This window comes from Leucopleurus acutus (assembly GCF_964270905.1).
Source record: "Leucopleurus acutus genome assembly, chromosome: 6".
Classification (NCBI taxonomy): domain Eukaryota; kingdom Metazoa; phylum Chordata; class Mammalia; order Artiodactyla; family Delphinidae; genus Leucopleurus; species Leucopleurus acutus.
This window is the reverse complement of record NC_139149.1, coordinates 4,509,343-4,521,791: the sequence shown is the minus strand read 5'-3', so window position 1 is coordinate 4,521,791 and position 12,449 is coordinate 4,509,343. Positions and strand designations below refer to the sequence as shown.

Genomic DNA, 12,449 nt, shown 5'->3' with positions numbered 1-12,449 from the left:
AGCACAGTAGCAGAGGCAGGAACTTCTCATTCATTTGAGTTAATATCCATGCTAAATTTACATTTGGATGGAAGGCCATTTCTTTATTTTAAGATCGCTGTATAGGAGTACTGTTCACCTGTACATAATGAAATGTCTCTCCGTATAGAATGTCTTGCAAGTAAGTTGCATTTCAAATTCCTTTTTAAAGCTAAGCATCACAGAGTTTTAGAAGAATATAAAGAAAATGCATGGTTTTCATAACTTTCAAAGAAACGTCTATTTAACTGAAGCATGTACTATTTTCATAGTACTAGACAGATTCTGAAAATTGTGTCCAGAGAAAGGTAGGAAAGAAGATTAGATGGAGACATAAGTTCAGGAGCCATTCTGCTCAGTCTTCCCACTTTGTTCCAGCTGAGGAGGAGATCTTCTGCTGTCCATGACAGATCCCAGACAGGAAGCACCGAGAAGGAACCAGACATGGGGGTGACATAGCTACCTAGCACCTCTCAAATGTGGCCTTTTCACTGTGATGTCATCATAATGAATGATTACAAATACTGAAAACATCAGCTTGACTATATTTAAAAAAGGAAGTCAAGATATGAGGAAAATACAAATAGCCAATAGATACTCCTTTATAAAATGACAAATAACTATGTAACATCTAATTCTATCAAATCTAAAGTTGTAAATATATACTCTACACTTCAGCAAACTAAAGTTTATGTACAGCTGAAGATTATATGCATCACTTTTCTCCTCCATCAATTTATATAGTGAAAAGATGGTTGTATAATACGATGTAAATCCCTCACAATATGAAACATAATTATCCTTCTGTTGCAGTGACTAGCTGCAAAAAGCTGGTTCAGCAATGATCTGACATCCCTGTTCCACTGAAATTAGACAAATACAATAAATCAATGCCACTACTTTTTTCAAAATGAGGGACTAGGAGGTCTTAAGGTCCCTTCTGCAGCTAAATAAATAGACCCTGGATAAAACACACTTTTAGGGCATTACTGGATTAGCAAGACAATGTAATGTTTTCCAAGGAATCTCCCTTCCCATGAAAATATTTCTTACAGCTGGCTGGGAGCTGCAGACTTGAATGGCAAGGAAGGATGAAATTGCCTTGAGCTTGATGCCAACCAAGCGCTGAAGTCAGAGCACTGAGGTGTGAGCAGCAGCAAGGTTGTAGGCTGAAACAGGGATTCTCACACTGCACTGACAGCCTCGAAACAGGCTGAAAAAATTATCCCCTGGCATCCAGCAGAGGCAAACAAAAGAAGTTTCTGGAAGAAAGAACCCCAAATGTAGCCTCTCAAGAGTCCCACAGATTAAGATCAAGTAACAAAATTATAATCTAGGGTCATCAAGAATGCAAGAAGACAAGTAACATGAACAAGAGCAGAAATAACCAAAACAGATTTGGATATACCACCAACATGCAAGAATGAGAATCCACAGGTACTGGATATAGTAGAGGAATTTTGTTTAAAGAAAATAGAGTTGAAGAGTGTAAGTAACAATTAACGTTTGCCCTTGATGAGTTAAGAATATAAGCTGTCATCTCTAGAGTAAACCACTAAAAGATAATGTAACTGCCAAGAAATGGGAAATCAAATTTAACATAACCCTTAATCAACTCAGATAAGGGAGAAAAAAAGATTGAAGATAAAAATATACAAGGTCAGGGAGACCTTCAAGATGGTGGAGAAGTGAGACGTGGAGATCACTTTACTCCCCACAAATACAACTACATGTGGAATAACTCCTACAGAACACCTACTGAACTCTGGCAGAAGACCTCAGACTTCCCAAAAGGCAAGAAACTCCCCATGTACCTGGGTAGGGCAAAAGAGAAAAGAAAAAACAGAAACAAAAGAATATGGATGGGACCCAAACCTCTGGGAGGGAGCTGTGAAGGAGGAAAAGTTTCTACACACTACAAAGCCCCTTCACTGATGGAGATGGGGGCTGGGCAGGGGCGGGGGCAGCGATTCCGAGCCAGGGAGGAGAGAGCAGCAACAGGGGTGCAGAGGGCAAAGTGGAGAGATTCCTGCACAGAGGATTGTTGCCGACCAGCACTCACCAGCTCAAGAGGCTTGGCTGCTCACCCGCTGGCTGGGGCAGGTTGGGGCTGGGAGCTGAGGCTTGGGCTTTGAAGGTCAGATCCCAGGGAAAGGACTGGGGTTGGCTGTGTAAACACAGCCGGAAGGGGGCTAGTGCACCACAGCTAGCTGGGATGGAGTCTGGGAAAAAATCTGGACCTGCCTAAGAGGCAAGAGACAATTTTTCTGGGGTGCATGAAGAGAGGAGATTCAGAGCACCGCTTATACAACCTCCAGAGACTGGCACAAGCCATGGCTATCAGCACAGACACCACAGACAGGCTGGAACACTAAGGCTGCTGCTGCAGGCACCAAGAAGCATGTGTGCAGGCACAGGTCACTATCCACACATCCCCTGCCCAGAGCCTGTGCAGCATTCCACTGCCAGGGTCCTGTGATCCAGGGACAACTTCCCTGGGAGAACACACAGCACGCCTCAGGCTGTTGCAACGTCACACCGGCCTCTACAGCCACAGGCTCGCCTTGCCTTCCATACCCCTCACTCCCCCCAAGCATGAATGAGCCAGAGCCACTTAATCAGGTGCTACTTTAACCCCTCCTGTCTGGGCAGGGAACAGACGCCTTCAGATGACCTACATGCAAAGGTGGGGCCAAATCCAAAGCTGAACCAAATCCAAAGCTGAACCCCAGGAGCTGTGCGAACAAAGAAGAGAAAGGGAAATATCTCCCAGCAGCCTCAGGAACAGCAGATTAAATCTCCACAATCAACTCTATGTACCCAGCATCTCTGGAACACCTGAATAGACAACAAGTTATCCCAAAATTGAGGCAGTGGACTTTGGGAGCAACTGTAGACTTGGGGTTTGCTTTCTGCATCTAATTTGTTTCTGTTTTTATGTTTATCTTAGTTTAGTATTTAGAGTTTATTATAATTGGTAGATTTGCTTAATGATTGGGTTGCTCTCTTCCTTTTACATACATATATATGTGTATATATATATATGTTTCTCCTTTTTCTTTTTTGTCAGTGTGTATGTATATGCTTCTTTGTGTGATTTTGTCAGTAAAGCTTTGCTTTTGCATTTGTCCTAGGTTTCTGTCTGTCTTTTTTTTTTTTTTTTTTGTATAGCTTTTAGCACTTGTGATCATTGGTGGATTTGTTTTTTGGTTTGGTTGCTCTCTTCTTTCATTCTTTTTTACTACTTTTTAATTTTTAAAATATTTTAAATTTTAATAATTTTAATTAATTTATTTATTATTCTCCCTTTACTTTTGAGCCTGGTGGCTAACAGGGTTTAGGTGCTCTGGCCAGGTATCAGGCCTGAGCCTCTGAGGTGGGAGAGCCAAGTTCAGGACATTGGTCAACCAGAGACTGCCTGGGCCCATTAAATATCAAATGGCAAAAACTCTACCAGATATCTCCACCTCAATGTTAAGACCCAGCTCCAGTCAATGACCAGCAAGCTACAGTGCTGGACACCCTATGCCAAACAACTACCAAGACAGGAACACAAACCCACCCATTAGCAGAGACACTGCCTAAAATCATAATATATTTACAGACACCCAAAAAAATACCACCAGACACGGTCCTGGCCACCAGAAAGGCAAGATCTAGCCACATCCACCAGAACACAGGAACCAATCCCCTCCACCAGGAAGCCTACACAATCAACAGAATCAATTTTATGCACTGGGTGCAGACACACAAACAACAGGAAATACAAACCTGCAGCCTGGGAGAAGGAGACCCCAAACACAGTAAGTTAAGCAAAATGAGAAGACAGAGAAATAACACAGCAGATGAAGGAGCAAAGTAAAAACCCACCAGTCCAAACAAATGAAGAGGTAATAGGCAGTTTACCTGAAAAAAAATTTAGAGTAATGACAGTAAAGATGATCAAAAATATTGGAAATAGAATGGAGAAAATTCAAGAAACGTTCAAGAAGGACCTAGAAGAAATAAAGAGCAAATTTAAAAAAGGTGAACATCACAAAAAATGAAATTAAAAATTCTCTGGAAGGAATCAATAGCAGAATAACTGAGGCAGAAGAACGGATAAGTACCTGGAAGATAAAATAGTAGAAATAACCACTGCAGAGCCGAATAAAGAAAAAAGAATGAAAAGAATTGGGGACAGTCTCAGAGACATCTAAGACAGCATTAAATGCACCAACATACGAATTATAGGGTTCTCAGAAGAAGAGGAAAAAAGGGACTGAGAAAATATTTGAAGAGATTATAGTGGAAAACGTCCTTAATATGGGAAAAGAAATAGTCAAGCAAGTCCAGGAAGCACACAGAGTCCCATACAGGATAAATCCAAGGAGAAACACACCAAGAAACATATTAATCAAACTATCAAAAATAAAATACAAAGAAAAAATATTAAAATCAGCAAGAGAAAAGCAACAAGTAATATAAAAGGGAATCCCCATAAGGTTAACAACAGATCTTTCAGCAGAAATTCTGCAAGAGAGAAGGGAATGGCAGGACATATTTAAACTGATGAAAGGGAAAAACCTACAACCAAGATTACGCTACCCAGCAAGGATCTCATTTAGAGTCAACGGAGAAATTAAAACATTTACAGACAAGCAAAAGCTAACAGAATTCAGCACCACCAAACCAGCTTTACAAAAAATGCTAAAGGAACATCTCTAGGCAGGAAACACAAAAGAAGGAAAAGACCTACAATAACAAACCCAAACGAATTAAGAAAAAGGTAATAGGAACATACATATTGATAATTATGTTAAATGTAAATGGATTAAGTGGTCCAACCAAAAGACATAGACTGGCTGAATGGATACAAAAACAGGACATGTATACATGCTGTCTACAACAGACCCACTTCAGACCTAGGGAAATATACAGCCTGAAAGTGAGGGGATGGAAAAATATATTCCATGCAAATGGAAATCAAAAGAAAGTTGGAGTAGCCATTCTAATATCAGACAAAATAGATTTTAAAATAAAGATTATGACGAGACAAAGAAGGACACTACAAAATGATCGAGGGATCAATCCAAGAAGAAGATATAACAACTGTAAATATTTATGGACCCAACATAGAAGTACTTCAATACATAAGGCAAATCCTAGCAGCCATAAAAGGGGAAATCAACAGTAACACAATAATAATAAGGGATTTTAACACCCCATTTTCACCAATGGACAGATCATCCAATATGAAAATAAATAAGGAAATGCAAGATTTAAATTATACATTAAATCAAATGGACTTAATAGATATTTATAGGACATTCCATCAAAAAACAACAGAATACAATTTCTTCTCAAGGGCTCATGGAGCATTCTCCAGGATAGATCATATCTTAGGTCACAAATCAAGCCTTGGTGTATATAAGAAAATTGAAATTGTATCCAGTATCTTTTCCAAACACAATACTATGAGACTAGATATCAATTACAGGGAAAAAAACTGTAAAAAATACAAACAAGTGGAGGCTAAAGAATACACTACTAAATAACCAAGAGATAACAGAAGAAATCAATGAGGAAATCAGAAAATACCTAGAAACAAATGACTTTGAAAACATGATGACCAAAAACCTATGGGATGCAGCAAAAGCAGTTTTAAGAGGGAAGTTTATAGCAATACAATCCTACCTGAAGAAACAAGATACATCTCAAAAAACAACCGAACCTTACACCTAAAGCAAGTAGAGAAAGAAAAACAAAAACCTCAAAGTTAGCAGAAGGAAAGAAATTATAAACATCAGATCAGAAATACATGAAAAAGAAATGAATGAAATGATAGCAAAGTTCAATAAAACTAAAAACTGGTTCTTGAGAAGATAAACGAAATTGATAAACCATTTGCTAAACTCATCAAGAAAAAAAGGGAGAAGACTCAAATCAATGAACTACAAATGAAAAAGGAGAAGTAATAACTGACACTGCAGAAATACAAAGGATCATGAGAGACTACTACAAGACATATATGCAAATAAAATGGACAACCTGGAAGAAACGGACAAGCTCTTAGAAAAGCACAACCTTCTGAGACTGACCCAGGAAGAAATAGAAAACATAAAGATACCAATGCCAAGCATGGAAATTGAAAGAGTGATTAAAAATCTTCCCATAAAGAAAAGCCCAGAACCAGATGGATTCATAGGCGAATTCTATCAAATATTTAGAGAAGAGCTAACACCCTTGCTAGTCAAACTCTTCCAAAATATAGAAAAGGCAGGAACACTGCCAAACACATTCTATGAGGCCACCATCACCCTGATACAAAAATCAGACAAATATGTCAAAACAAAAAGAAAACTACAAGCCAATACCACTGATGAACATAGATGCAAAAATACTAGCAATCAAACAGCATATTAAAAGGATCATACACCATGATCAAGTGGGGTTTATTCCAGGAATGCAAGGATTCTTCAATATATGCAAATCAATCAATGTGATACACCATATTAACAAACTGAAGGAGAAAAACCATATGATCATCTCAATAGATGCAGAGAAGGCTTTTGACAAAATTCAACACCCATTTATGGTAAAAACTCTCCAGAAAATAGGCATACAGGGAACTTTCCTCAACATAATAAAGGACATATATGACAAACCAACAGCCAACATCGTCCAAAATGGTGAAAAACTGAAACCATTTCCACTAAGATCAGGAACAAGACAAGGTTGCCCACTCTCATCACTCTTACTCAACATAGTTTTGGAAGTTTTAGTCACAGCGATCAGAGAAGAAAAAGAAATAAAAGGAATCCAAATAAGAAAAGAAGAAGTAAAGCTGTCACTGTTTGCAGATGACATGATACTATACAGAGAGAATCCTAAAGATGCTACCAGAAAACTACTAGAGCTAATCAATGAATTTGGAAAAGTAGCAGGATACAAAATTAATGCACAGAAATCTCTTGCATTCCTATACACTAATGATGAAAAATCTGAAAGAGAAATTAAGGAAACACTCCCTTTTACCAGCAACAAAAGGAATAAAATACCTAGGAATAAACCTACCTAAGGAGACAAAAGACCTGTATGCAGAAAACTATGACACTGATGAAAGAAATTAAAGATGATACAAACAGAAGGAGAGATAAAACAAACAGATGGAGAGATATACCATGTTCTTGCATTGGAAGAATCAACATTGTGAAAATGACTATACTACCCAAAGCAATCTACAGACTCAATGCCATCCCTATCAAACTACCACTGGCATTTTTCACAGAACTAGAACAGAAAATTTCACAATTTGTATGGAAACACAAAAGACTGCTAATATCCAAAGCAATCTTGAGAAAGAAAAACAAAGCTGGAGGAATCAGGCTCCCTGACTTCAGACTATACTACAAATGTACAGTAATCAAAACAGTATGGTACTGGCACAAAAACAGAAATATAGATCAATGGAATAGGATAGAAATCCCAGAGATAAACCCATGCACATATGGTCACCTTATTTTTGATAAAGGATGCAGGAATATACAATGGTGAAAAGACAGCCACTTCAATAAGTGGTGCTGGGAAAACTGGTCACCTACGTGTAAAAGAATGAAATTAGAACACTCCCTAACACCATACACAAAAGTAAACTCAAAATGGATTAAGAACCTAAATGTAAGGCCATACACTATAAAATGTCTAGAGGAAAGCATAGGTAGAACACTCTATGACATAAATCACAGAAAGATCCTTTTTGACCCACCTCCTAGAGAAATGGAAATAAAAACAAAAATAAACAAATGGGACCTAATGAAACTTAAAAGCTTTTGCACAGCAAAGGAAAGCATAAACAAAACAACCCAGAGATGGGAGAAAATATTTGCAAATGAAGCAACTGACAAAGGATTATTCTCCAGAATTTACAAGCAGCTCATGCAGCTCAATATCAAAAAAAACAATCAACTCAATCCAAAAATGGGCAGAAGACCTAATTAGACATTTCTCCAAAGAAAGTATACAGATTGTCAACAAACACATGAAAGGACGTTCAACATCACTAATCATTAGAGAAATTGAAATCAAAATTACAATGAGGGATCACCTCACACCAGTCAGAATGGCCATCATCAAGAAATCTAGAAACAATAAATGCTTGAGAGGGTGTGAAGAAGAGGGAACCCTCTTACACTGTTGGTGGGAATGTAAATTGATACAGCCACTATGAAGAACAGTATGGAGGTTCCTTAAAACACTAAAAATAGAACTACCATATGACCCAGCAATCCCACTACTGGGCATATACCCTGAGAAAACCATAATTCAAAAAGAGTCATGTACCACAATGTTCGATGCAGCTCTATTTACATTGGGCAGGACATGGAAACAACCTAAATGTCCATCGACAGATGAATGGATAAAGAAGATGTGGCACATATATACAATGAAATATTACTCAGCCATAAAAAGAAATGAAATTGAGTTATTTGTAATGAGGTAGATGGACCTAAATTCTGTCATAGAGTGAAATAAGTCAGGAAGAGAAAAACAAATACAGTGTACTACATATATATGTATATATATATATATGGAATCTAAAAAAACCAGGTTCTGAAGAACCTAGGGGCAGGACAGGAATAAAGATGCAGACATAGAGAATGAACTTGAGGACATGGGGAGAGGTAATTGTAAGGTGGGATGAAGTGAGAGAGTGGCATGGACATAAATACACTACTGAATGTAAAATAGATAGCTAGTGGGAAGCAGCCACATAGCACAGGTAGATCAGCTCAGTGCTTTGTGACCACCTAGAGGGGTGGGATAGGGAGGGCTGGAGGGAGATGTAAGAGGGAGGAGATATGGGAATATATGTAAATGTATAGCTGATTCATTTTGCTATAAAGCAGAAACTAACACACCATTGTAAAGCAATTATACTCCATTATAGATGTTAAAAATAATAATAATAAAATAAAATAGGAAGACCTATGTGTCAAAGGGAGCAAGAAGAAACCAGGGACCAAGAATTCAGTAAAAAGAAGCTTGTTGGAAATTGATTTTCTTCTGGCTAGTTGAATAACCTGAGAAAGTTTTTAAAGGCTGGGAATTTTAAGGACATACACTTCTATAAAGGAAGAAGAGGATGGTAATGAAAACAAAATATCTTTGTCACTGAGAGATTAGACATTTTTAGATGAATTGCAGTACAAACTAAATCTTAGAAACTAGGGTCTATAAGGATTCCCAGCTTAAAAAAATATAAAGAACATATTTCCAATGTAAGAGTTTATCCAATGATTTAATATGGAAAAAAGGAAAATTAATGAAATTAGAATTTCATTTTTTTAAAGATCAAAAAATTTTCTAACTTTACCTAGACTAATCAAGAAAGCAGACAGAAGACACAAATCATCAAAATCAGAAATGGAAAAGGGAATATCACTAATGACTTCACAGAAATAAAAAGTATTAGATGCAATATTATAAACAACTTATGCCAAAAATTAAGAAAACTTGAATGAAATAGACAAGTTCATAGAAGACAAAATTTAGCAATATTTACTCAAGAAGAAATGTTATACCTCAATAGGCCTAAGAAATTGAATTAGTAAAATCAAACACAAAACCTTCCCACAATTTAAATTCCAGGCCCAGATGGCTTCACTGGAAACTTTTATTGAATATTTAAAAACAGCCCTTCACAAATTCTTCTACAAAGAATACTTCTGAACTCATTCTGTTATATTCATTCAATGTTATGCTCATACCAAATCCAGACAAAATATCACATAAAAATAATAATGTAGACCAATATCCCACATGAATGTAGATGCAAAAATTCTCAACAAAATAATAGTAATCTACCTCAAAAACTTATTATACACCATGACCAAGTGAGATTTACTTCAGGAATGCAAAGTAGATTTAACAGCTGAAAAACAGTTAATGTAGTATACCACATTAATAGATTCAAATTGATAGATTCAATGTTAAAAATCATATAGTCATCTTAATAGATACAGATAAAACATTTGACAAAATCCAATATACATTACTGATAAAATTTCACAACAAACTAGGACTATATCCTAACTTTATCAACCTAATAAAGGATATCTATTTTTTAAAAACCCCTATATCTAACATTATGCATAATGGTGAAAAACTGAATACATTTCCCCTAAGATCAGAAAAAAGGTATGAATGTCAGTACTCATCACTTCAACATTAAACTAGAGGTTCTGGCCAACAAGACAGGATAAAAAGAAAAAGAAGAGAAAAGGAGGGTATTTGGAGGAGAGAGAGGAGGAGAGTGTGAGCTAGTTAAAGGCATTCCAATCAGAAAAGAAATTAAAATGTCTTTATTTGCATATGACATGAAAGAAAATTCTAAACAGTTACCAGACTAATAAATGGGTTGAGCAAGTTCACAGGACACAATGTTAATATTAAAAACTCAATTGTATCTCTATGTAATGTTAATATACAATCAGAATAAAGTTAAGAAAACAATTGTATTCAAAATAGGATCAAAAAATATAACACACATTTATAACCTTTATATACTACCTAAGGAGGCAAAATACCTGTACTCCAAAAACTGTAAGACGCTGATGAAAGAAGTTGAAGATGACAAACAGATGGAACGATATACCATGCTCTTGGGTTGGAAGAATCAATATTGTCAAAATGACTACACTACCCAGTGCAATCCCTATCAAATTACCAATGGCATTTTTCACAGAACTAGAACAAACATTTTCTAAATTTGTATGGAGACACAAAAGACCCCAAATAGCCAAAGCAATATTGAGAAAGAAAAACGGAGCTGAAGGAATCAGGCTCCCTGACTTCAGACTATACTACAAAGCAACAGTCATGAAAACAGTATAGTACTGGCACAAAAACAGAAATATAGATCAATGGAACAGGATAGAAAGCCCAGAGATAAACCCATGCACATATGGTCACCTTATCTTGGACAAAGGAGGCAAGGAGGCAAGAATATACAATGGAGAAAAGAGAGCCCCTCCAATAAGTGGTGCTGGGAAAACTGGACAGCTACATGTAAAAGAATGAAATTAGAACACTTCCTAACACCATACACAAAAATAAATCAAAGACCTAAAGATAAAGCCAGACACTATAAAACTCTTAGAGGAAAACATAGGCAGAACACTCTATGACATAAATCACAGCAAGATCCTTTATGACCCACCTCCTAGAGTAATGGAAATAAAATAAACAAATGAGACCTAATGAAACTTAAAATCTTTTGCACAGCAAAGCTTTTCTCCCATTCTGTGAGACAACCCACAGAATAGGAGAAAATATTTGCAAATGATGAAACAGACAAAGGAATAATCTCCAAAATTTACAAACAGCTCATGTGGCTCAATATCAGAAAAACAAACGACCCACTGAAAAAATGGGCAGAAGATCTAAAGAGACATTTCTCCAAAGAAGACATACAGATGGCCATGAGACACATGAAAAGATGCTCAACATAGCTAATTATTAGAGAAATGCAAATCAAAATTATGAGATATCACCTCACACCAGTCAGAATGGCCATCATCAAGAAGTCTACAAAAAATAAATGCTGGAGAGGGTGTGGAGAAAAGGGAACCCTCCTACACTGTTGGTGTAAACTGGTGCAGCTACTACAGAGAAAAGCATGGTTCAAAAGGATTTTCCTCATATTTGCTTTTTAAAAAATTGAATACCTTTTCACACCTACTAGAATGTCTATAATCAAAAAGAATGGTATTATGTGACAGGGAGGATATAAAGAAACTGGAATCTACTACATTACTGACAGGAATGTAAAATGGTACAGCCACTGTGAGAAACATTTTGGCAGTTTTTTAAAAATATTTATTTATTTATTATTTGGCTGCATTGAGTCTTAGCTGCAGCACGTGGGATCTTCATTGCGGCATGTGGGATCTTTCACTGCAGCATGCGGGCTCTTTGTTGCAGTGCACAGGCTTCTCTCTAGTTGTGGCATGCAGGTTCTAGAGCATGCAGGCTCAGTAGTTGAGGTGCGCAGCCTCTCTAGTTGTGGTACGCAGGCTTCAGAGCATGCAGGCTCAGGAGTTGTAGCATGCGGGCTCAGTAGTTGTGGCGCATGGGCTTTAGAGTGCTTGGGCTCAGTAGTTGTGGTGCTTGGGTTTAGTTGCTCTGCAGCATGTGGGATCTTAGTTCCCCGACCAGGGATTTAACCTACGTCCCCTTCATTGGAAGGCAGATTCTTAACCATTGGACCACCAGGGAAGTCCCAGGCAGTTTCTTAAGAAGCTAAACTTATGATAAGACCTAACACCTACCTAAAAGAAATGAAAACATGTCCACATAAAGATATATACAAATATACACAGATGTTTATGAAAATAGGTAAATAAAATATGGTATATCCATATAGTGGAATGCTATTCAGCAATAAAACA

The 12,449-nt window shown here is 37.1% G+C and overlaps 1 protein-coding gene across 1 annotated transcript in view; it reads right to left on the bottom strand.

Moving 5' to 3' along the window:
- The window catches only part of OCA2 (OCA2 melanosomal transmembrane protein), a gene marked incomplete at both ends in the record, with an annotated part of 262,492 nt that overhangs the window by 56,429 nt on the left and 193,614 nt on the right, over window positions 1–12,449 (bottom strand). The gene's annotated exons all lie outside the window — the stretch shown is intronic.